Genomic DNA, 26,706 nt, shown 5'->3' on the forward strand with positions numbered 1-26,706 from the left:
AAGAGCTCAACATTTCACTTTGAATGGCGTCATAGCTAAGAGGGTGCAGAGATAGCAGTTGTACCCAGGTCAGTATTATGAGACAGTAGATGTACTGTATAAATTTTGTATTGGGACCCAAGAACTTGATGTTGTATCTTGAATGGGGTCATAGTTGTAGGGGGTACAGAAGTACCCAAACCAGTATTATAAGAAGGTAAGAGCACTGTAATAGATGTTGAATTGAGACCCAGAAGCCTGGTGATGCACCTTGGACGGAGGGCGGCCTAGCTAAACGGGGTGAAGAGGCAAAGCTTCAACCAGTCCCTATTGTTCAAGGTGGCCCATATAAGATACCAGTTGGTGCCCTGCTACAGTTCTTGGACCCCAATGACCCAACCTTCCATGTGTTACTTATAATACAGGCATCCTATATGGGCCACAATGGACAATAGGGACTGTTGGCAACTGTTACCTTTGCATCCCAATTAGTTATGCCCCTGTCCAAAGTACAACATCAAGCTCCTGAAACCCAACAAAACATCTATTACAGTGTCGTTGCCTTCTTAAAATACTGCTACTTCTGCACCTCCTATAGCTACACCCCCATCCAGGGCGCAACATCAAGCTCTTGGGTTCCAATGTAAATTTAAAGGTATATTTCAGGGCTTGGTGGTTGTGGGCACCATGGGGAGATTTATCAAAACCTGTGTAGAGGAAAAGTTGTCCGGTTGCCCATAGCAACCAATCAGATCGCTTCTTTCATTTTTGACAAGGCCTCTGAAAAATGAAAGAAGCGATCTGATTGGTTGCTATGGGCAACTCAGCAACTTTTCCTCTGGCAGGTTTTGATAAATCTCCCCTCATAACCATGGTCACCAGCGGTGATCACTTAGGGAGAACCACGGTACTTCAGGAATTCCGAAAACTCAAGATCTTGTACTAAAGAAGACATAACTTTGACCTACGAAAGTGAATCCTCTACTAATCCAGTAGTGATCCAAAAAAAAGAAAATCAACCGAGGGGTTAATCTCTACAGGTCACATGTTTGTCTCATTTGCATGTGTAACGAGAGGTACGACTGGAAGGGTTCCGGGCCCTGATTACATACATATTTAAAGGGTTCCCAAAATTAACCTCCAGCCTGAAGATCCACTCGCGTCTCCGAAAGAGATTAACATAATGGTGCTATTAAGAAGTTGGCTCTGCCCCGCGGCCCCTCTGCTATTCCGGCGCTCAGCACTGCTTGCCCTGTACATCTTCACTCTCGCTGTGGAGAGAGAGGAGGAGGCGGAGATGCCACTTTACCGATCCTTGATTAAGACCTCACCTGAGGCAATGCCACCGAGCTTTTGCCCACCCCCGCACCAAGTGGACAGGGAAGGGGGGGGGGGGGGGGGGAGGGACGTAGCTGGTACTGTTGTGCGCAAAGTGGTATATACACATATGACACAGATGAAGACGGCACTCACACTGGCATAAACACATGCAATATACCCTGCGCTGTCGTATGCAAAGACAGTGATGAGTTACCCACCATTAGGGTGCGTGTCAGCTTAATTTCCATAGATTTTGTATTTCGGTGGATTTGAGAACATAATTGGTGACTAAAATAAAAAATTGTATTGTATGGGAGCAAAAAAGATGTCTGTAATATAGAATATCATATCCACAACGGCACCTTACAGCAGTGTTTGCCAACCAAGGGGCTTTCAGCTCATTCAAAACTACAACTCCCAGCCTCCGTGCAATAGTCTGTCGTGTTGTGACAGTTTCACTACATACGTGTATAATCTTTACAGACTGACGACGTCCAATCAGGGATGGGACTGTGTTGGGACAATTGTTACACCCAGTGTCTGTCTATCTCATACCCTCAATTTATCTCTCTTTCCCTCTCATATATGTCTCTTTCTCTAATATCTATGGGGGGGAGATTTATCAAAACCCGTGCAGAGGAAAACTTACCCAGTTGCCCATAGCAACCAATCAGCTCACTTCTTTGATTTTTATGAAGGCCTGTGAAAAATGAAAGAAGCGATCTGATTGGTTGCTATGGGCAACTGGGTAAGTTTTCCTCTGCACAGGTTTTGATAAATCTCCCCCTATGTATTTATCTATTTATCTCATATCTATCTATTTATCTGTCTCATATATATCTATCTACAGTGGGGATCAAAAGTTTGGGCACCCCAGGTAAAAATGTGTATTAATGTGCATAAAGAAGCCAAGGAAAGATGGAAAAATCTCCAAAAGGCATCAAATTACAGATTAGACATTCTTATAATATGTCAACAAAAGTTAGATTTTATTTCCATCATTTACGCTTTCAAAATAACAGAAAACAAAAAAATGGCTTCTGCAAAAGTTTGGGCACCCTGCAGAATTAAAGGGTTATTCCAGGCAAAACCTTTATATATATCAACTGGCTCCGGAAAGTTAAACAGATTTGTAAATTACTTCTATTAAAAAATCTTAATCCTTCCAATAGTTATTAGCTTCTGAAGTTTTCTGTCTAACTGCTCAATGATGATGTCACGTCCCGGGAGCTGTGCATGATGGGAGAATATCCCCATAGGAACTGTACAGCTCCCGGGACGTGAGTCATCAGAGAGCAGTTAGACAGAAAACAACAACTCAACTTCAGAAGCTAATAACTATTGGAAGGATTAAGATTTTTAATAGAAGTAATTTACAAATCTGTTTAACTTTCCGGAGCCAGTTGATATATAAAAAAAAGTTTTGGTCTGGAATACCCCTTTAATATCTTGTACTGCCCCCTTTGGCAAGTATCACAGCTTGTAAACGCTTTTTGTAGCCAGCCAAGAGTCTTTCAATTTTTGTTTGAGGTATCTTTGCCCATTCTTCCTTACAAAAGTCTTTTGCTATCTTCTTATAGCCTTCTCCAGCTTTGTGAGCGTCAACTATTTTCAGTGTCAGATTTCTAGACAACTGCTTAGAAGAACCCATGGTGCTGATTGTTGGGGCAAGGTCAGATGAGTCTGGGCATTTAAAACCTTTGAGATTGACATCACCCGGTCTTCCCAGATGATGATTGAGAACAATCCATGACACTGGCAGGTCTCAGCTTTGCAAAGGGGGCAGTGCATGCTATAAATTCTGCAGGGTGCCCAAACTTTTGAAGACGCCATTTTTTTTGTTTTCTGTTATTTTGAAAGTGTAAATGATGGAAATAAAATCTAACTTTTGTTGACATATTATATTACTAATCTGTAATTTGATGCCCTTGGGAGATTTTTTAATCTTTCCTTGGCTTCTTTATGCACATTAATACACATTTTTACCTGGGGTGCCCAAACTTTTGATCCCCACTGTATCTATCTATCTCATATCTATTTATCTATCTCATATCTATCTACCTACCTACCTCTTATTTGTCTATCTATTTATTTATCTAACTACCTAACTCTTATCTATCTATCTATCTATCTATCTACCTACCTCTTATCTATCTACAAATCTATCCAGCTATGTATCCATCCATCCTCATAATACAGCTTCCTTCCTGCAGCTAAATGGTATACACGATATACCGTACACCCTATGTATGTAAGTCTATATACATATACCGGTAGCTGTATGTTCCGCACGTGTTGATGAAGCAGAGCTGTGATAGGTAATACAGACCAGGCACACGGCGCCGCAGTTAACATCTTCACGGTTATAAATATTGACTTAACCCCGGGGAATAATACAACAGCTTTCTGCTGTAAAAAAAAATAAAAAACCTAGAAGATAAACTGCGGAGCCCCTCCAGCCGTGTAACACCGCAGTCAAGTCCGAAAGCAGAATGTAAGGGCCTTAGATAAAATACCAAAATGAGGGTCCTGCCGGATTGGCGCTCGGAGTGGGGGAAAGGGGGCGACTGGGCTGCACTGGTGGACGAGCCAATGATTGTAATAAGTTCTGCAGACACATGCTGCTCCGCATTCATCCACCATCACACATTCACTCCTTCCGACAAGTGAGAGAAAGAGACGTATAAATAGGAGCTAGTGTTATCACACCTAGCGGGAGAAGACAGGGCGTGAGGTAATGGGGGGGGGGGGCACAGCGAAACGGGAGGGAGCGGGAAATTATAGAACAGGGGGTGATGGGTAAATGGAGGAAAGCGAATGTAAGACCGAAAAGGTAATAATTATAAAGACGGCGTGAAAGGCGGAAGCAGCGAGGTACAAAAGATGGCAGCCCGGGGTCACATTAACAGAAATCAGAATCCGATGGGGAAGGAAGGCGGCAGGGGTCACCACGTCACGCGCCATACCAGGGTCACAAATGGGCACCCCTGTCAGGACGCTCCAACCGTAATCATCCCGGCTGTCTGACATGTCTCCGCGGGGATGTAGATGCAGATTTGCATATATAAACTGCTAAAGAGGCCCAGCTATAGGCGACAACATCTAAATGGCGTTACCCCGACCACTGAAGACCACCATGTTCTTCATGAAGCTCGTCAGAGTGTTATTCGATCTAAAAGCTAATCCCTATAGCCATTAGTGGTGGGGTTATTGCTGCACTGGGACTTTTAGTTCAAGGTCAGAGGTCACATGATGACCCCAACACTCCCAACACCAATGCTGTGGCCAAAAGGCACCGGTGGGAATCCAGCTTGGATCGGAGAGGCCTTGTTAGAGTCAATGGAAAAGAGCAGCAGACATGTGTGTGTCTGGGAGTAGAGCATCGTATATACACTGAGAGCAGAGCCATCTGTCTACGAGCGGGATGGAGGATGAGAGGAAAAAGAGAGGGAGAGGGGGAGCGAGCCAGAGAGAAGGGAGCGGGATCTGGAGGGGGGAAGACAGGAGATGACTGAAGAGAAGACTCATCACCACCACCAGGGCTGGTGCAAGGTTTTTGGCCATCCTAGGCAAAAGCTAATTTTGCCGCCCCCTTGACTCTGCCCATTGGCTCGCCCTTTGACACGCCTTAGCTTACTACTGGGGTGACACACTGTAACAAGCTTCCTCCTCATGTAGGCTGAGCGAGTGCTTCGTATGCTGGTTGTCTAACTTTCTTACGGCAGGCTCCCCATCAAGAGGGCGCTCTAGGCGGCTGCCTATTTTGCCTATGGGCAGAGCCGGCCCTGAGCACCACGAATGGTCATTGAGACATCATCTTTTTCTCAGTGGTCTCCTTTAGCTGTTGCAAAACTACAACTCCCAGCATGCCCGGACAGCTGTTGGTTGTCTGGGTGTGCTGGGAGTTGTATTTTTGCAACAGGAATGCAGTTTGGGGACCACTGCCTTAGACCAACCTTAGGGCATAGCAATATAATCAGTTTAGTTTAGACAATGAGTAGCATAGTTATTGTATTACTTCATGTTAGTGGTCCACTGGTGTTTTGAGCACTATATGGCGACATTCTGTAACACTGTACAGTATATTATTTGGCACCATATACTACAGGATGGAGAGAAGAAGGAGCCCAGAGAAGGTACCAACCAGTCTGGGTAATAGGGTTTTAAACTATATATTTCCAAGGAAAGCAATGAGCCCGCATTCACTCACTATGCATTTACTTCCCCCCTGAGTCTGCTATGCTGTGCTGGGTGTCCTATTCCAATCACTACAGGCTGCTCTGTAACCCCCTCTTCATGCTGCAGTCTGATAGGAAAGGGGTAAGTACAGAGGAGTGCTAGTCCCGCCCCCATTTTCTTGACTTTCTCCCAGCCTGTGCTTCAGCTGGGACAAAGAAGATGCTGCAGTTGGACAGAATTATGTACTGAATGGTATGGGGACCCCTAGTGGTCTTTTTTTTATAAGCCAGGATTTTTATAAAAAGGAGATAAAAATCTTTTTATCAGAAAGGTTAAAGGGGTACTCCGGTGAAAATTTTTTTTTTTTTTTCAACTGGTGCCAGAAAGTTAAACAGATTTGTAAATTACTTCTATTAAAAAATCTTAATCCTTCCTGTACTTATTAGTTGCTGAATACTACAGTGGAAATTCTTTTCCGTTTGAAACACAGAGCGGTCTGCTGACATCATGAGCATCATAGCCGTTTACGGTGCCCCGTGAACTCCGGTGATGTCTCTTCGGGGCTCCGGCGCATCCTCGGGGCTCCGGCGCGTCCTCTTCGGGATCCTCTGCATCGTCGGCGCTCTCCATCGACGTCATCACGTCGCTGCGCACGCCGTCCCCTCATCCAATAGGAGCGGCGTGCGTAGCGACCTGATGGTGGCGACGGAGAGCGTGGATGCCGGGGAAGCAGAGGCCTTGCCGGAGCGTCGGGGACACCTCGGGGACGCGGCGACAACGATGGACGGCGACATCCCGGGCAGCGGTGATGAGCGATGGTGGTCCGGAGCGGCGGGGACACGTGAGTGCTACTTCCTCTAACAGTGGTCTATAGTGGTTTACATTGCACGGATCCCTCAACATGCGATGGTTTCAACAAACGATGGTCCGTTTGGAACGCATTACCATCGTATGTTGAGCGACCACTGTATAATAAAGGCGGTAACAACCAGTTTCTGTTCTTCACATTAGTAGATAGTGTAATGAACTGTATAGTGTGACGGAGCACTATATGGCGGCATTGTTCTGCAATATACAGTATGTTATAATGACGCCATTGTGTGACCTTATAGTGATGGGGGGGGGGGGGCGCGTCCAAAGGAGGCAACAACCACCCTGTGTGTTTCAGATTTGGAGTCAGTTTAATAAACTATTCATGGAAGACTTAGGTAAGGAAGAAGGTGTGAACATGTCTACACGTGGATGAATGTAGTTCAATTCTCTGGTAAAAAAAAAAAAAAAAAAAAAAGATTCTTTATCCCCGGTGTGAAAAAAAAACCAAAAAAACCATATACGTAAAAAAAGAGATGAGAAAACTTATTAACGAGTCGTAATAAGCAAAAGCTAAAGGGTAAACACACAGCGAAAGCGCGGAATGAAAGCTTCCCGATCCATGCGCGGAATGAATAGAGATACATTTGCATGTTAAGGAACATAGGCTTTGGTTCAGGATTAGATGACATTTTCTAAAAGCTTATAATGAGCATCCGATGAGGCAACGTGAAGACTCCATGACATTTGCTCCTTCAAGACGAGTTGCCAGTGGTAAATGAAATTGCAACAAAAGGCGCAAACCAGTCTTTTGTAAAAACGGGCACTTTTATAGCATCAGAGCGATGAAATTATAGGTTTGTGCATGGTGGAGATATTTGGCGTGCTAGGAAGTTGCGGGGGTGGAAAAAGTACTCTTACCTCCCTCCATATCTCCTGTATGACGAGTAGCATTCAAGGACAGGGCCAGCGGTTGACTGGTAAAGGCCGGCAGTTTTCCCAGTGCATTGTAATCGTCAGAGAATCCAAAAGGCTAGACAAGTTCCAGGCATCAGGATGCCTGATGGACCTGAAAACTGGTACCAATTTTTTTGTATTGTTCTAGTGTTTATTTTTGATGAAAGTTAAAATGAGTTGGAGTGTTTATCTGGCTTTTGTGGATATGACGATACTATTTTGGGCCATGGATATTATCCAAAGTAGAAGACCCTTGAGGAACCCTCCGTGTATAGGAAGATCTCCGGGAGCCTAAAGTAAAGAATTGGCGTTTTTGGTGGGCGCGCCTACGGCTATTAGGTGGGTTTTTAATCGAAGCAACGGACTAGTACAAAAATAATAAAAGTATGGCTTTATTCTAAGGGACTACGGGTTTTGAGAACTGACCATTCTCTTTGCCAGGCCCGTCTCAAAACAAAGCGACGGACTAGTACAAAAATAATAAAAGTATGGCCTTATTCTAAGGGACTACGCATTTTGAGAACTGACCGATCTCTTCGTCAGGACCTGACAAAGAGAACGGTCAGTTCTCAAAACGAAGCAACGGACTAGTACAAAAGTAATAAAAGTATGGATTTATTTTAAGGGACTACGCATTTTGAGAACTGACCGTTCTCTTCGTCAGGTCCATCTCAAAATGAAGTTCTCAAAACGAAGAAAGGAACTAGTACAAAAATAAGAAAAGTATGGCTTTATTCTAAGGGACTACGCGTTTTGAGAACTGACCGTTCTCAAAACTAAGCAACAGACTAGTACAAAAATAATTAAAGTATGACTTTATTCTAAGGGACTACACATTTTGAGAGCTGACCGTTCTCTTAGTCAGGTCCTGACGGACCTGACGAAGAGAATGGTCAGTTTTTGAAACGCGTCGATGCTCAAATCGGTATTGTGTCCACAGAGCAACACAATAACCTATCGTATGTGTAGTAAAGGCACTAAGAGTGCCTAATTTGTTCTTTTTTTTCTACATATTGATCGGGCCATAGATATTGGGAGGATTTGGAGGGAACTCAGCTGCTATGGAGGCCAGCATGACCTCACTAGAGATGCTGCATGAAGATCATGGACAAAAGAAGTTCCTCCACCCTATATATTGCAGCAATTAACCTAGGTGCTCCCAATAAGCTATGAAGACCCTTTATAACACAATGGAAACTTATAGACCCTTGAGGCCCTTTTTTCAATCCTTTTTCCCCAGAGGAGTCGAAGTAAGTTACTCCCAAGTATGGATGTGTTATCATTGGGGAGAGGGTTGGGCCAAACATATATTTGCATTTGGTGGTCTGGAATTTCATAAGAAATCATGTTAATAAGCAGGGGTCAAGTCCTGGGGGAAAAAAAGTGATGGAACTCATGCAAGAATTACACTCAAGAGCTGGTCCTGAAGGACTCCTGCTAATAGGAATCGTGGTCCTGCTGTGGAAAAAGTGCAGGAACTCAGTTCCCACGCGTTCTTGTAGGATTTGAGCCCTGGTAATAAGGTTATCACACAGATTCAGAGTATATTTCGTTGGAATTGAGGTGGAATATACTTATTGGAGATACAACCAGGAAACAAACCATCATAGACCACTTTCGACCCCAATAAGCAATAAGATCGGTGGAGTCATTGCGCCCTAATGAAGCAGAGCCACAACGTTGCATAGTTAGTAAGTATCAGCCGGTGGTGTAGTGCTTGACATCACAACAGGACACCTACCCCAGCCCTACACTCCTAATAAGTGATCAGAAAAAAACTCTGACAATACGAGACAATGATTTCTCTGCAGATTTCCACCTCTAATGATCTCATCAGGTGAATGGCTTCTAATCCTTCAGTCTCCATGAACAATGGATAACAAGGCGTAAGCCTCTACAATGCTGGGGCCACTGCTCCAGATGGTACTTTGAAGCAATTGTATCCAATCTACTAAAGAAGAGAATTAATTGCTCACATAAAAAGACCGGAGAAGTGATATGAAGAGTCAGAGAAAATGAAGACCAAGCGGTTAAATAAGCGTCAGATGGCGGCGAACAGGAGGCGGCGATTGTGATATAACAAGGTAGAGAACACAGGTTGGTGACTTGTCACTGTCACGCAGAGCAGAGACGTGCGGCTGAGCATCTATAAACTTTATGTCACTTTTACAGCCTCAAGCTGCTCTGCGTAGGGCTGGAAATAAAGCGAGCCCCATGGATACAGGCGCAAGGAATGACAAGAAATGAGGAGAACATCATGAAGGAGCCACGGACACAACCTCCAGATAATGTCACCTCTGCTGGAGGGGCTGATGGGATAACAGAAGGGGCCTCAGGGGTCTATTACTTTCCTTAGTGTTATAAAGAGTCTTTGTAGCTTATGGGGAGCACAGAGGTTTATTGCTGCTATATATAAGGTGGAGGAACCTATAGAAACAGACTGATCTGCTGTCCATGATCTTCATAACATCTCATATCTATCTATCTCATATCTATCTATCTATCTATCTCATATCTATCTATCTCATATCTATCTCATATCTCTATCTCATATCTATCTACGGTATCTCTCATATCTCTATCTCATATCTATCTCATATCTATCTATCTCTCATATCTATCTCTCTATCTCATATCTATCTATCTATCTATCTATCTCATATCTATCTATCTCTCATATCTATCTCTCTATCTCATATCTATCTATCTATCTATCTATCTATCTATCTATCTCATATCTATCTATCTGATATCTCATATCTATCTATCTATCTATCTCTCATATCTATCTATCTCTCTATCTCATATCTATCTATCTATCTATCTAATATTTATCTATCTGATATCTCATATCTATCTATCTCATATCTATCTATCTGATATCTCATATCTATCTATCTATCTATCTCTCATATCTATCTATCTCTCTATCTCATATCTATCTATCTATCTATCTAATATTTATCTATCTGATATCTCATATCTATCTATCTAATATTTATCTATCTGATATCTCATATCTATCTATCTCATATCTATCTATCTCATATCTATCTATCTATCTCATATCTATCTATCTGATATCTCATATCTATCTATCTATCTATCTATCTCTCTATCTCATATCTATCTCTCTATCTCATATCTATCTATCTATCTATCTAATATTTATCTATCTGATATCTCATATCTATCTATCTCATATCTATCTCATATCTATCTATCTCATATCTCATATCTATCTATCTCTCATATCTATCCATCTATCTATCTCATATCTATCTATCTCATATCTATCTATCTATCTATCTATCTCATATCTATCTATCTCATATCTCATATCTATCTATCTCTCATATCTATCTATCTATCTCTCATATCTATCTATCTATCTCATATCTATCTCACATCTATCTATCTCACATCTATCTATCTAATATCTATCTATCTCATATCTATCTATCTATTTATCTATCTCATATCTATCACTTATATCTATCTATATTCTATCTATCTATCTATCTATCTCATATCTATCTATCTATCTCATATCTATCTATCTCACATTTATCTATCTATCTATCTCATATCTATCTATCACTCATATCTATCTATCTATCTCATATCTATCTAATATCTATCTCATATATATCTCTCTCATATCTATCTCATATCTATCTGTCTATCTCATATCTATCTATCTAAACCAGTGGTCTCAAACTGTGGCCCTCCAGATGTTGCAAAATTTCAACTCCGAGCATGTCTATCTATCTATCTCATATCTCATATCTATCTATCACTCATATCTATATATCTATCTCATATCTATCTATCTCTCTCATATCTATCTATCTATCTCACATCTATCTCATATCTATCTCTTTCATATCTATCTATCTAATCCAATGGTCTCAAACTGTGCCCCTCCAGATGTTGCAAAACTTCAACTCCCAGCATGTCCAGCCAACGAGTTGAAGTTTTGCAACATCTGGAGGGCCACAGTTTGAGACCACTAATAATCTATCACATATTTATCTATCATTTTTCGGGTCCCTGCTTTACCCGCCTTGATTGATAAATCTCTCCCTGTTCGGGTATTGGAAGAGACCTGTCAATCAAGCCTAGAGGAGTGGGAAGAAGTCACCAGTGACTGCCCAAATGACTCGTCGTTCAGGCAGCATGAAAGTGAAGACAGGTTCCTGTAAAAGGGTTATCCAGGATAAGAAAAACAGAGCGTATACTTCCACAAACAGCACCACTCTTGTCCTCAGGTTGTGTGTGGTATTGCAGCTCAGTTTCATTGAAGTTAATGAAGCTGAGGTGTAATACCACAAACAATCTAAGGACACGTGGGGTGCTGTTTTTTTTTTTTTTTCTTTCTTTTCTTTAATTGCCTCGATAACCCTTTACCGTGCCACCTGCTATAGTCAAAATCGCTTTTGCAAGTCTTGGAGATTTCCCCTACTGACTGCGGTTTCCCCTTTTTCTCATTTTCGGCTCTTCTTCCCGTCTCTAATGTAATACCAGCAGGCTGTCAGGTCAGTTTGCAAAGAAAAATCCTGTTCTTTATAATGAATAATATTACCATTTAATATCCTCTGCAACGCAGATATGTCAGATGACTAAACCGGCTGCTTAATGGGGAACCATGAACTTAGAATGGGTGACGCCATCAACTATTATGGCGCTGGCACATCACGACTGACACTTATCTGTCCTGGGACACCGATACATAATAAGTCAGGGCTATTTTATTACACGCTGCTGACATTTAATGGGTGACAATGGTATTGGATGAGAAACGCCGAAGAGCAATTAAAGGGGTACTCTGGTGGAAAACTTTTTTTTTTTTTTTTTTTAAATCAACTGGTGCCAGAAGGTTAAACAGATTTGTAAATGACTTCTATTAAAAAAATCTTTACCCTTCCAGTACTTTTTAGCGGCTGTATGCTACAGAGGAAATTCTTTTCTTTTTGAATTTCTTTTTTTCGTCTTGTCCATAGTGCTCTCTGCTGACACCTGATGCCCGTATCAGGTACTGTCCACTATAAAGTGTGTGGCATAAACAATGGGGGAGGTTTATTAAAACCTGTGTAGAGGAAACGTTGCCGAGTTGCCCATGGCAACCAATCAGATCGCTGCTTTCATTTTTGAACAGAAAAATGAAAGTAGCCATCTGATTGGTTGCTATGGGCAACTCAGCAACTAATAAATGAAATCTATTGAGTAACATTGGGGGAAATTTATCAAAACCTGTGCAAAGGAAAAGTTGCCCATAGCAACCAATCAGATCGCTTCTTTCATTCATCAGAGGCCTTGTTAAAAATGAACGAACCGATCTGATTGGTTGCTATGGGCAACTAGACCACTTTTCCTCTGGACAGGTTTTGATAAATCTCCCCCATTGACATTTGATGGGTGAAGTTGTAGTTGAATTCGACCGATCTGTTGACTAACACCGAATGGACGATGCTGTCATCCGATGACACGTGACGTGTCGTGTGACGTGACTCCGTCACGTCACACGACACGTCACGTGTCATCGGATGACAGTGTCGTGATAGGACGTAACGCTGCCACGTTAGGAGGGAAGCTCCTCCGGACTCACAACCAGTATCCACTGCCATTGAGATTCAAGCAGCGATGTTGTAGCCTACTGGGAAAACCTTACACAGCACGCCATGAGCGCCGCCATTCTTGTAGCTAATGACGCTAGAATACGACAAGTTGCTGTAGAATATGGAGCAACGCCGACATGTGACAAGTGGCGGTGTTACCATCTGTCGTTGACAATCAGCAGGCTACCCACTGAGTGAGTAATACGTGACACGGTTATCTTCCCGAATGACAACCACACATAAGTGACAGTGTTATCAATAAAGGCCGACACATGAGGAGCGGTATCAATGTCACCGCCGCCAACAGACGTGAGTGACGATGTTGTCTTTGGTGTTATACGGTACATATATCGAGCGACGGTTTTCCTCTACGGATGACACAAAATGGTCACTAGTCCGTAATAAGTGATAGTATTGTGAACTGAAGGACACCCATAGGTAATAGTGTTAGTCGCCATGTGACCATCTCACCGTCCGGGTGACAAGTTCTCCACCATATCGCGAATTGGCACCAAATAAAGGTCAATGTTGGTAGAAAACAAAGAATCAATAGATAATGAGACTAAATGTGAGTGATGTCATCAGGAGGAAGACGTTATGTCATCACCTGCTGCTAGGCAAGAAAATAAATAGGTAAACTCATTGGGGAGAGATTTATCAAAACCTGTCCAGAGGAAAAGTTGCCCAGTTGCCCATAGCAACCAATCAGATCGGTTTTCATTCCTGAAAAGGCCTCTGAAAAATTAAAGAAGCGATCTGATTGGTTGCTATGGGCAACTCGGCAACTTTTCCTTTGGACAGGTTTTGATAAATCTCCCCCATTGTTTACCAAGGGGCAGTGCCACATACTTTATAGTACTGGCTCCTAATGCAGACGTCTTAGTGCAGACGTTACCCAATGATGTCATCGGCCCTAGAGAGCGGGTGATGTCATCAGTCCTAGAGAGCAGGTGATGTCATTGGCCCTAGAGAGCGGGTGATGTCATCGGCCCTAGAGAGCAGGTGATGTGATTGGCTCTAGAGAGCAGGTGATGTCATCGGCCCTAGAGAGCGGGTGATGTCATCGGCCCTAGAGAGCGGGTGATGTCATCAGTCCTAGAGAGCGGGTGATATCATCAGTCCTAGAGAGCAGGTGATGTCATCAGCCCTAGATAGCGGGTGATGTCATCGGCCCTAGAGAGTGGGTGATGTCATCAGTCCTAGAGAGCAGGTGATGTCATCGGCCCTAGAGAGCGGGTGATGTCATCGGCCCTAGAGAGTGGGTGATGTCATCAGTCCTAGAGAGCAGGTGATGTCATCGACCCTAGAGAGCGGGTGATGTCATTGGCCCTAGAGAGCAGGTGATGTCATCGGCCCTAGAGAGCAGGTGATGTCATCGGCCCTAGAGAGCAGGTGATGTCATCGGCCCTAGAGAGCAGTGGATGTCATCAGTCCTAGAGAGCGGGTGATGTCATCGGCCCTAGAAAGCAGGTGATGTCATCAGCCCTAGAGTGCAGGTGATGTCATCAGCCCTAGAGAGCAGGTGATGTCATCAGCCCTAGAGTGCAGGTGATGTCATCAGCCCTAGAGTACAGGTGATGTCATCAGCCCTAGAGTGCAGGTGATGTCATCAGCCCTAGAGAGCAAGTGATGTCATCACCTTTCGCGTGTGCATGGAATGGTAATATTATTTATGGAATCGGTTTACACTGTCATAGGTGTAAATCCAACCCGGGCAACATATCCCCAGAGTTTATGGGTTATTCTTTCCTGGAAGCGATACCCCTAGGGGAGCATACAACTGAAATACGCCATATGATGGAGCACAAAAGACCTGTGTGTCTCGGGATACAATAAGAGGCATATGGAGGTACCGTATGGGCGCCATATTAATATTCTGTACAGCGCTAAGCCATAATACAGCTGTGTGCATAAGGTTTGTTTATTAAGGTCTGATATCTGTAATTTTAAATTCTGAAGCATCCCCAGTGTGTAGTATGATGTGCTGCAGAAGCTGGGGTGTGTAGTATGATGTGCTGCAGCAGGTGAGGTGTGTATAATCAGATTCTGCAGCAACTGAAGAGTGTAGCATGCTGTTTTGTAAGCAGCTGTGGTGTGCATTATGATGTTCTGCAGCAGGCAATGTGTGTATTTTAATATTCTGCAGTAACCGAAGCATGCATGGTCATGTTCTGTAGCAGCTGAGATGCATACTATGATTTCTTGCAGCAGCTGAGATGCATACTATGATTTCTTGCAGCAGCTGAGATGCATACTATGATGTTGTGCAGAAGCTGAGGCATTCATGATCATGTTCTGTAAGCAACTGAGGTGTGTTACGTGATATTCTGCAGAAGCTGAGGCATGCATGATCATGTTCTGTAGCAGCTATGATGCATACTATGATGTCCTGCAGCAGCTGAGATGCATAGGATGATGTGCTGCAGCAGCTGAGATGTGTATTATGATGTCCTGCAGCAGCTGAGATGCATACTATGATGCCTTTCAGGATCTGAGATGCAAACTTTCATTTTCTGCAGCAGCTTAGGCATGCATGAGGATGTTCTGCAGCAGCTGGGGTGTCCATGATATTATTCTGCAGCAGATGAGGTGTGTATTATGATATTCTGCATCAGCTGAGTCATGCATGATCATGTCCTACAGCAGCTGGGAGACATACAATGATGTCCTGCAGCAGATGAGTTGTGCATGATGATGTTCAGAAGCAGCTTCGGCATCTACTAGGATGGCCTGCAGCACCTTGGGGAACAGTACTAGATCTGCTAAAGAAGAAAATTACATTTGACTCAGTGACGGTCACTGGTGAAAATTTCACTACTGAGGGAGGCTATGAGCGGTGCCTAAGCAGCGCCGCTCGTCTCCATAAAATCATCAGGTTGTGACACTAAAATGTGGCGTTTATACACATATTATTGACAGAACAGTCAATGGAAAAAAAATAAGACAGATAATAACCTGACACCAGACCTGCCCCTTAGGACTATAAAACCCAAGACCCACATCACCTCCAAACGACATTGCTGCCCATCCGCCTAGCAACAGATTACTGATTACTGAGTGACAGTGACACCGGCCGAGTGTCCTCCTGTAAGTAAACATTTTACAAACAGAAGCAGCAAGGGGCAACGAGATCAGAAGAGGAAAACCGTCTGTGGGGGGCAGTTGCGAGGGGGGGGCGAGCAGACAGTAATGGAGCGCTCTCTAATTGAGTCACCGCTGGATGCCTCTGGATTGTCTGTCTGCTTCTAAACACTGAGGGACTATTGATTAAAAACTCAAAAGGACCCTCGCTGCTGCCTGTCATTGTGCTTTATGCCGCCCCGTCCCGTAGGTCCGTCAGCTCCTCCGTCTGTCTTTCCACCTCTCGTCCGCTCTCTATTGTTTTCCGTGCTCCTTCATACCTTAACCTGTGAGCCTTCTATTCTGTATCATACAACAAACACACAATGCAGCATTCTATCCAGCCATCGAGATCGTCACCACGGCCGCCGCCGCCGCCACCTTGCAGTATGGATTTTTCATAAGTGCCCAACGTTAACGCTTTCATTCCCGGTATATAGAGCTCGAACTGTTGCTTAACCCAGTGTTTTCCCAACCAGGCAGCTCCAGCTGTTGCAAAACTACAATTCCCAGCATGCCCGGACAGCCTTTGGCTGTCCGGCATGCAGGGAGTTGTAGTTTTGCAACAGCTGGAGGTACCCTGGTTGGCAAACACTCATATAACCCTTAGTTTAAGCTCTGCTACATCCATTATCCACCCATTCAAGTGCCTAATGTGAACTTCATATTGCTTAACTCAGTGTTTCCTAACCAGGTCACCTCCAGCTGTTGCAAAACTACAACTCCCAGTATGCTCGGACAGCCTAAGGCTGTCTGGCCATGCTGGGAGTTGAAGTTTTGCAACAGCTGGAGGCACCCAGGTTGGAAAAACACTGGCTTAATCGTTAGTTTCAGCTCTGCTACACCCACCGCCGCCACCCTGCACAATGGATTTTTCATAAGTGCCCAATGTTAACTCTTCCATTACCGGTATGTAAAAGATCAATCTATTGCTAAACCCAGTGCATGCTGGGAGTTCTAGTTTTGCAACAGCTGGAGGAGCCCTGGTTGGGAAAGCACTGGCTTTATCCTTATTTTTATCTCTGCTACATCCACCGCCGCCGCCAATATGGATTTTTCATAAGTGCCCAATGTCAACGCTTTCATTCCTGGTATGCAGAGCTCGAACTCTTGCTTAACCCAGTGTTTTCCCAACCAGGTAGCTCCAGCTGTTGCAAAACTACAATTCCCAGCATGCCCAGACAGCCGAAGGCTGATATAACCTTTAGCTTCAGCTCTGCTACATCCACCACCGCCACAACCTTGCAATATGGATTTTTTCATAAGTGCCCAATGTTAACACTTCCATGCCCCGTATGTATTGCTTAACCCAGTGTTTCCCAACTAGGGAGCCTACAGCTGTTTCCAAACTACAATTCCAATCATGCTGGGAGTTGTAGTTATGCAACAGCTGGAGGCACCCTGGTTGGCAAACACTGGGTTAAGCAATACATACAGGGAATCCATACTGCAAGGTGGTGGCGGCGGCGGATGTAGCAGAGTAGAGCCAGTGTTTTCCAACCAAGGCACCTCCAGCTGTTGCAAAAATACAACTCCCAGCATGCCTTGCAGTATGGCTTTTTCATAAGTGCCCAATGTTAATTGTTCCATTCCTGGTATGTATAAGCTCAATCTCTTGCTCAACCCAGTGCATGCTGGGAGTTGTAGTTTTGCAACAGCTGGAGGCGCCCTGGTTGGGAAAACACTGGCTTAATCCTTAGTTTCAGCTCTGCTACATCTACCGCCACAACTTTGCACAACAAGTGCCCAATGTAAACACTTCCATTCCCAGTATGTATCGCTTAACCCTGTGTTTCCTAACCAGGGTGACTCCACCTGTTTCAAACTCCCAGCATGCCCAGACAGCCGAAGACTTAACCCTTAGCCAACTATGGTGCCAACACGCCTCCAGCTGTTGCAAAAGTACAACTCCCAGCATGCCCGGACAGCCAAAGGCTGTCCGGGCATGCTGGGAGTTGGAGTTCTGCAACAGCTGGAGGTGCACTGGTTGGGAAACACTATGTTAACCCTTAGTTTCAGCTCTGCTTCATCCTTGTTTTCTCTCCTAATGTCTCTCCATTTAAGGACTCTCCACCCTCCAATAGCTTTTTCCGTTTTTTTTCTATTTATTAATTTTTTTTCTTTCTCTTCCCGCTATGTCCCTGGATGATAAAAGTTGATGACTTCACATATTGCCAATCACTCCGTCCTATTGTTGTGACAGTGGCGGATCTGGGGACACAACAGTCCGTTCTCTCTCTCTCTCTCCTTTCCAAAGACTCATTATATTCCATCAACACGCCATAGCAACTTATTTTTCTTTTTTTGGCTAGCAGAGAAAGGGTTAACCAGCTGGCATTGAATCTTGCCCAGTAAATGGAAAGAGCTCTCCATCCTCCTCCATCCTCCTCCTCCCCGGAGACGCTCTCCCGGCTCCATCTCATTTTGCAAAATATAAAAACAAAAACAAAAAAAACATTTCACCATTAGATTAACACGATAGCGCCTACGTAATTTTGGGGTCCGTATCTATGCCCTCGTCCTCGGGGACGTCCGGTTGTCGCCCTACACCTCCAATGGGGGGCACTATAATAGATTATCATAGTGCCAGCCAAGTCTGGCATCATGTGTTGCCTAATGCCAGGATGTGCATGTAGCATATTAACAATGCCAAGCTGCGATATAATGGATAGTGTGTATCCGGTGCTATGCCAGGGCACCTAAACTGGCATCACATTATAGCTGTATACTTCTAATTTGATGTCCTATCCCTCAATATAAATACCATGGTTAAGGGTTGTTAGTGGGGTTCACGTGCCATGGTACCCCCATCCTAGAATAGGCCCATCCAATGGTATATGGACTAAATATATGGAATGATCATGCCCTCTGTATCTGCCAAGCTGTGTGCATTCAGTTTAATGATATGTTGGTTATGCCAAGGCACCTAAACTGGCATCAGATTCTAGCTAGATACTCCTAGTTTGCTGCCCAAACCCTGTATCTAAATACCCTGGCAGTATAGATTGTTAGTGCTCCCATTGGTTTACATGCCATGGTGCCCGCATCCTGTGCCTGTGATAAAATGAGCCCATACCATACCATTGGCACTGGTCTATAGACTAAATAGATCAGGGTTTACCAACCAGCGTGCCTCCTGCTGTTACAAAACTACAACTCCCAGCATGACCGGATAGTCAACTATGGTGCCTCCAGCTGTTACAAAACTACAACCCCCAGCATGACCAGACAGTCAACTATGGTGCCTCCAGCTGTTACAAGACTACAACCCCCAGCATGACCAGACAGTCAACTATGGTGCCTCCAGCTGTTACAAGACTACAACCCCCAGCATGACCAGACAGTCAACTATGGTGCCTCCAGCTGTTACAAAAGTACAACCCCCAGCATGACCGGACAGCCAACTATGGTGCCTCCAGCTGTTGCAAAACTACAACTCCCAGCATGCCCGGACAGCCTTCGGCTGTCCGGGCATGTGGGAGTTGTAGTTTTTCAACAGCTTGAGGCAGGCTGGTTGCGAGACACCAAAATAGATGGAACGACCATACCCGCCTCTCACACCTATGAAGACACATTAGATATCTGCCAGTTTTCTTGGCCCGTAGTCAAAGTCGCACGTCGAGCTAATTTTCTACATATTCGCTGCCGGGGCCAAGTCCGTCATTACTGGTGGCACAATGGGCGCATAAACTGAGAATAAAATAAAGAAAAAAATAGCTATCCGTGATGCCAGGCCCCTCCAGTGTGAAGACTCAATATTCAGATGAGCGGCTCCGAAGTTATCCAGCTCTTCCCTTAAAGGGTGACAGATGGTAAGTGACAACCATTGATGGCCGCCGTGACGGTGCCTAGGAGGGGTTGTCAGTCAGTGCTCTGCGGACATGGCATCCTTATTACGGCGACTGAACCTCAGCCCTGCCTGTGTAGCTGCACATGTTCACTATAACTTTATTCACTATGGTTCTATGGCTCTATTCACTATGGTTCTATTCACTATGGTTCTAATCACTATGGTTCTATGGTTCTATTCACTATGGTTCTATGACTCTAATCACTATGGTTCTATTCACTATGGTTCTATTCACTATTCTATGGTTCTATTCACTATGGTTCTATGGCTCTAATCACTACAGTTCTATGGCTCTAATCACTATGGTTCTATTCACTATGGTTCTATTCACTATGGTTCTATGGCTCTAATCACTATGGTTCTATTCACTATGGTTCTATTCACTATGGTTCTATGGCTCTAATCACTATGGTTCTAATCACTATGGTTCTATTCACTATGGTTCTATGGCTCTAATCACTATGGTTCTATGGCTATATTCACTATGGTACTATGGTTCTATAGCTCTAGTCACTATGGTTCTATGGCTATATTCACTATGGTTCTATGGCTCTAGTCACTATGGTTCTATGGCTATATTCACTATGGCTCTATTCACTATGGTTCTATGGCTCTAGTCACTATGGTTCTAGTCACTATGGTTCTATGGCTCTAATCACTATGGTTCTAGTCACTATGGTTCTATGGCTCTAATCACTACGGTTCTATGACTCTAATCACTATGGTTCTAATCACTATGGTTCTATGGCTATATTCACTATGTTTCTATTCACTATGGTTCTATGTCTCTATTCACTATGGCTCTAGTCACTACGGTTCTATGGCTATATTCACTATGGCTATATTCACTATGGCTCTAGTCACTATGGTTCTATGTCTCTATTCACTATGGCTCTAGTCACTACGGTTCTATGGCTATATTCACTATGGTTCTATTCACTATGGTTCTATGGCTCAATTCACTATGGTTCTAATCACTATGGTACTATGGCTCTATTCACTATGGCTCTATTCACAATGGCTCTAGTCACTATGGTTCTATTCACTATGGCTCTAGTCACTATGGTCTGTGGCTCTAATCACTATGGCTCTAGTCACTATGGTTCTATTCACTATGGCTCTAGTCACTATGGTCTGTGGCTCGAATCACTATGGTTCTAATCACTATGGCTCTAGTCACTATGGTTCTATGGCTCTAATCACTATGGCTCTATTCACAATGGCTCTAATCACTATGGTTCTATTTTTTCTGGCAGTTTTTGAGCCAAAGTCAGAAGTGGATCTATAAGGGAGGAGAAGTGTAAGTCCTTCCTTTATATGTCTTATTCCTTTTGAATACACTTCTGGCTTTGGCTGAAAAACTGAAGTGGCAGATCTCCAAAAACTGCCAGAAAAAAAACAAGTGGAAACTTAGCCTTAGTGGAATTTTGTGTGGACTGCATTGCTGTCTATGGAAACGGTACATGTCATAGAGTCAATTGATTTTGGTGGCGCCGGCTGCACACGGAGAACCCTTTACTTGAACATCTCCGCCCAGAAGGCCCAAAGGGTGAGTTCACATGTGGCAGATTTGTAACAAAAATTTCTGCAAACCAAAATTTGTTCTATTTATCCGAATGGGGTTGTCGTCTTTGCACGGATTTCTGTGTGTCGCATTTAGATGAATGGAACAGTCAGAAAAGTCAGCAACAAGTCTGCCACAGGTCACTTCCGACCATATAAAGGTAAAGCCTCCTATACATTCCAGGCATTAAGCGTGGCACACGGCACACCCGCCATCTCATGTCACGTACACATAGTTCGATAGTAACAACATGCACAACATAATGTTACCCATGGGGGAGACAGTGCGACACTTGGCGGAGGTACAATACAACAACAGCAGATGGCTCATCCAAGGGAGCTCATACAATACATCACTTTTTGCCTGAGCCGAGTTGGATGAATAGTGCAGAATGCTGAGTAGAGTCTTCGCTGACTACTGAAGTGTGAACCAGAGGGAAGAAAACAGTGCTAACCCCTTACACAATAGACATGTAACAGTGTTGGACGCCAACATTGGCCACACTAGTATAAATATGATGGGTTTTTATTATGGACTCAAATACAATGAAGAGGACAATGGAATGCAGTGGAATTTCCTGGATGGAATGTGTGTGGGGTGTCGGCAGGACTGGCTCCAGGAATGGTGGTTGATGCAAACAGCTGATTAGACAATCATTTGCGTTCATCCTGTTTAAGGGTACGTTCACACGGGCGGATTACCTGCAGAATTTCCTCAGCAGATAATCTGCTACCATTGAATTCAATGGGTCAGAAGGAAAATCTGCAAAACTGCTTCTATTGCGTTTTTTTGATGACCCATTGAAGTCAATGGTAGCAAAATCCGCTGCTGATTTTCCGCAGAAAAGGGGTACTCCACTGGAAAAAAAAGTACTTATCAGCTGCTGTATGCTCTAGAGGAAGTTCTTTTCTTTTTTAATTTCCTTTCTGTCTGACCACAGTGCTCTCTGCTGACACCTCTGTCCATATCAGGAACTGTCCAGAGCAGGAGAGGTTTGCTATGGGGATTTGCTTCTACTCTGGACACTTCCTAAAATGGACAGAGATGTCAACAGAGAGCACTGTGGTCAGACAGAAAGGAAATTCAAAAAGAAAAGAACTTCCTGTTGAGCATATCACAGCTGATAAGTACTGGAAGGATTAAGATTTTTTTTATAGAAGTAATTTACAAATCTGTTTAACTTTCTGCCATCAGTTGATTTAGAATTTTTTTTTTCCAGTGGAGTACCCCTTTAAAGCCATAAAATAAGCCTTGCACCTGAGTGATAAGAATGGAGGTGAGCTAGCTAGTTCCTGTTACCTCCTATCGTAAAGCCATAAAACCAACCCCTGCAGTGTGGTACACATGGACAACAAGGAGGGCCCCAAACCTAAGAAGCCATGAATGGACAAGAGCTGATTGCAATACCAATAAACCACCTACAGGACAACATTCAACAACCTTGTTTGCGGATTGCCAAAGAACTGTTCTGATTGGCCATGGAGATGTCTTGGGATGGGCAATGTATGGGTTATGTGTGTGGATGACTGCTATATATGTTACTTATAGGATGATGAGATAAAGAGAGAGCACTTCCTACCCCCTTCCTTTCACCTTCCCCTCATCTTTGTACCCCGATCCCTTAAAGGGGTTCCCCCGCTGCTCAGCGTTTGGAACAAACTGTTCTGAACGCTGGAGCCGGCGCTGGGAGCTTGTGACGTCATAGCTCCGCCTCATCATGACGTCACGTCCCGCCCCCTCAATGCAAGTCTATGGGAGGGGGCGTGGCAGCTGTCACGCCCCCTCCCATAGACTTGCATTGAGGGGGCGGGGTGTGACGTCATGAGGGGGCAGAGCTAGGACGTCACAAGCTCCCGGCTCCAGCTTTCGGAACAGTTTGTTCCAAATACTGAGCAACGGAGTACCCCTTTAATTAGCTAGGACTCCCCTTTGTATATATGTATACCATTTAATAAACCCCTATAAATATCCAGTTGTGTTCAATCAATTAGTAAGGCACCCCAAAACAAAGCAGTTTCTACCAACAGTAAGCCAGGCTGACACTGGAAGAGACAACCAAAAGAGCTCCAAAGTCACTATGGACTGGACACCTCCATCTAAGATTAAGAACCCAAATTCTTCAGCTGCGTTAGGTCCCAATTGGGTGCTGTCTACATGAGCACTGATGTCCTATACATGGCTACCCTACTGCATAGCCACAGCAATGGAACTGGCCCACATGTTAGACCATTCCTTCCTCCTACAAGCAATGGTGAAAGGTCAGCATTGCAGAAAAGGGAAGGGGCACTTTTCTACATACATCCCAACTTTTAACTCTACTAAAGACAGCATCAAGTCTTTATGTCCCTGGGTGCCGGCTATCAGAGGGAACTACCAGGCCATTCTACCTTGGGCAAGGTATTGAGATACAGGGCTAGGCCAGCAAAATCAATACCATAGAGAAGGTGCCTGCAGCTACTATGGTTCCCTTGGGGAGTACATTCCAGGTTTGTCTTGGAAAAACCTAAAGAAGGATGTGGTGTTGTCAAAGGTGCTGCAGTGTTGTCCAAGGAGTCATGAAAATGGTATTGGGGAGCTGAAGTGGCATATGGCCTGGGTGCAGGCTATAAGAGGGAACTACTAAGCCGTTCTGCCTTGGAACAGGGAATAAGATACAGGGCTTCGCCAGCAAACTCAATACCAGAGAGGAGGCACATACAGCTACTAGGGTGCCCTTTGAGACAGGGGTCCATTCCAGGTTGGTCTTGGAAAAGCCTAATGAAGGATGTGGCCTTCAAAGGTTCTGCAGTGTTGTCCAAGTAGTTATGAAAACAGTATGAAGGGATGGAGTGGCATGTGCCCGGGGGGCACTATTAAGCCATTCTTCCTTGGGCAAGGTATTAAGATACAGGGCTAGCCCAGTAAACTGAATCTTTTCTTCAGGAGAAGCGTAGTCCAACTACAACTGCCGATGAGGGCACCAGGACTTGTGGTCCTGAATGGTTAGAAGTGTGACGGTGTCAAGCAGCACCTGAAAGGAGCCTCTCTTTTTTTTTTTTTTTTTATCTACGCCTTCATGTACACCACTGGTTAGTGCTTCCAAAGACTATTCATAGCACTTTGATATAGAAATAATCTTATATCTGTATGAAGCTTTTGAATAAAGCCTTTCTGAAGCGGCTGCCGTCGAGTGCCAAGAAAACCCCCCCGCCGCTTTGTACTGAGTTTCGATCCTAGAATATTGGAGGGTACGCTTTAGTACAGTTTCAATTTTTTGGCTGTGCACAAAGGCCAGATCGCGTAAGCCGGAGCCATTCATAAAGACAGAATAGTCTGTGAGGTTCAATCTCTAAAACGGGACTTTGTTTAGAGCGATCAGAGATGGAAGCAAACTTGCATTTTTTTCCTAATTTAGTCGTAGTTTTGCTGGCAATTACTCTTCCAGTGGGACCCGGGCTGCTCTTTGTAGGTGCAGAAATGAAAGCGAGCGCATCGCATTTCTCAGTAAAAACCATTTTAGCTGAAAACATTCAATCAATACACAAGACTTTTGAAGCAAAGGCAGCCCTGATCTCTGTTTACTACAAGGCATTTAATACCGCAATGTGAGATGTACAAGCGATATACACAAATCAGCGACACAAGTTCAGATTAATCAACGGGCAAAAAAGCCTCAATCGTACAATGTGACCATCGTATTGTATGGAGGACGTAGCTGAAGGAATATTCTAGCTAAGATGTAGGTGAAGAAAAATCTGATTAATGATGCAGAATGACTTGGGGAATGATAAATACTGTATCTGGTCTGGTTAACATGGATCCAAATAGTCCATAATTCCATACTTTAGATTTTTTGCAGTTCACATTAGAAGGGGTACTCCGTCCCTAGACATCTTATCCCCTATCCAAAGGATAGGGGACAAGATGTCTGATCTCGGGGCTAATGCCGCAGGGACCCCCACGATCTCGGATGCGGCACCCCAGACATCCGGTGCATGGAGCGAACTTTGCTCCATACCGGATGACTAGCGATGCGGGGCAGAGGCTCGTGATGTCTTGGTCACACCCCTTTCGTGACATCTCTGCCATGCCCCCTCAATGCAAGTCTATGGGAGGGGACCATCACGCCCCCTCCCATAGATTTGCATTGAGGGGGCACGGTCGTGACGTCACGAGCGGGGCGCAGCCGTGACATCACGGGCCTCCGGCGCTCCGACACTGCACCCGACGCTCTAAACGAACGCTGGGTCCACCAGGATCCTTTGGATAGGGGATAAGATGTCTAGGGGCAGAGTATCCCTTTAAGGTTATCATGTTTTGTTGGATTCTATATTACCAAAATATAGTGGTGGTGGTCCTGGCACCTGCTGGATTAGTCAAATGTGCGAAATGTCCGCACGTGTTTTCCGTGTGAATGTTCTACACATTTTCTGCCGTGTGAACATACCCTTACTATACTAAAATCTTGCAGTTTCCATTCTGGCCACTAGGCCTAAAACTAAGCAGACCAAATATTCCACAACCCTCCCAAGGGATATGGCGGGCACTGCCAGCAATTCACCATAGTAAGACATAGTCAAAAGGCCAAGAAGCGATTATTCTGCTAAGACCAAGTGTAGTATCTGTTCTTATCAGTTTAATATCTGATATGTCCCCTACCTAAAGAGCATATATTTAATGGATATTTGAGAGCGGGGGCCGATTTTGAAGCTTGCTTCCGTCGCCCTATGCATTAACCCAATATGGCAGTATCTTTGGGTACAGTGCCCCCCAAAAAATAATAAAACCTAGCAGGATCTTTTTTTTAATTATTTTAATTATACAACATGTTTCTGGTCTGGACTGACCCCTTCATCAGGTACCTAATGAAGGGGTCAAACCTGCCCAGAAACATGTTGTAGAATAATAAAAAAAAAAAGAAAAATAATTTATATATATATATATATATATATATATATATATATATAAAAGGATCCTGCTTTGTTCTACTATAGTGCTGTGAATTGTTGGCAGTGCCCATTTTATCCATTAGTAAGAATGTAGAATATGTGCACTGCTTTTATGCCGTTGAGCGTTTGGAAGGTGCGGCAGCCTGGCACCTAAGACATTCATTATTTGATGTACTCACGAGTACTGTGCCCAACCACATAGGGTAATGTGTGGGAATATGATGCCGGTCTATCATTTTTTTTAGGATTTCAAGTTCCTGTTTCCTATCCTGTGTAGGGAAGTGGACACCTTTCATGGGTGCTGTCATGGGGCGATAGGGAAAATTCTAATTCATATTAATCCAACATTTTAGGAGAAGATTTGAGGCAAAATTGTGATAT

The 26,706-nt window shown here is 44.0% G+C and overlaps 1 protein-coding gene and 1 pseudogene across 6 annotated transcripts in view; one reads left to right on the forward strand and one right to left on the reverse strand.

Annotated features, from left to right (window-relative positions):
• The window catches only part of CADM4 (cell adhesion molecule 4), a 384,618-nt gene that overhangs the window by 103,730 nt on the left and 254,182 nt on the right, over positions 1 to 26,706 (reverse strand). The window lies entirely within an intron of this gene.
• LOC130294764 (U2 spliceosomal RNA) lies at positions 25,971 to 26,150 on the forward strand (annotated as a pseudogene).

The sequence above is a fragment of the Hyla sarda genome, chromosome 10, assembly GCF_029499605.1.
Source record: "Hyla sarda isolate aHylSar1 chromosome 10, aHylSar1.hap1, whole genome shotgun sequence".
NCBI classification, from domain to species: Eukaryota; Metazoa; Chordata; class Amphibia; order Anura; family Hylidae; genus Hyla; species Hyla sarda.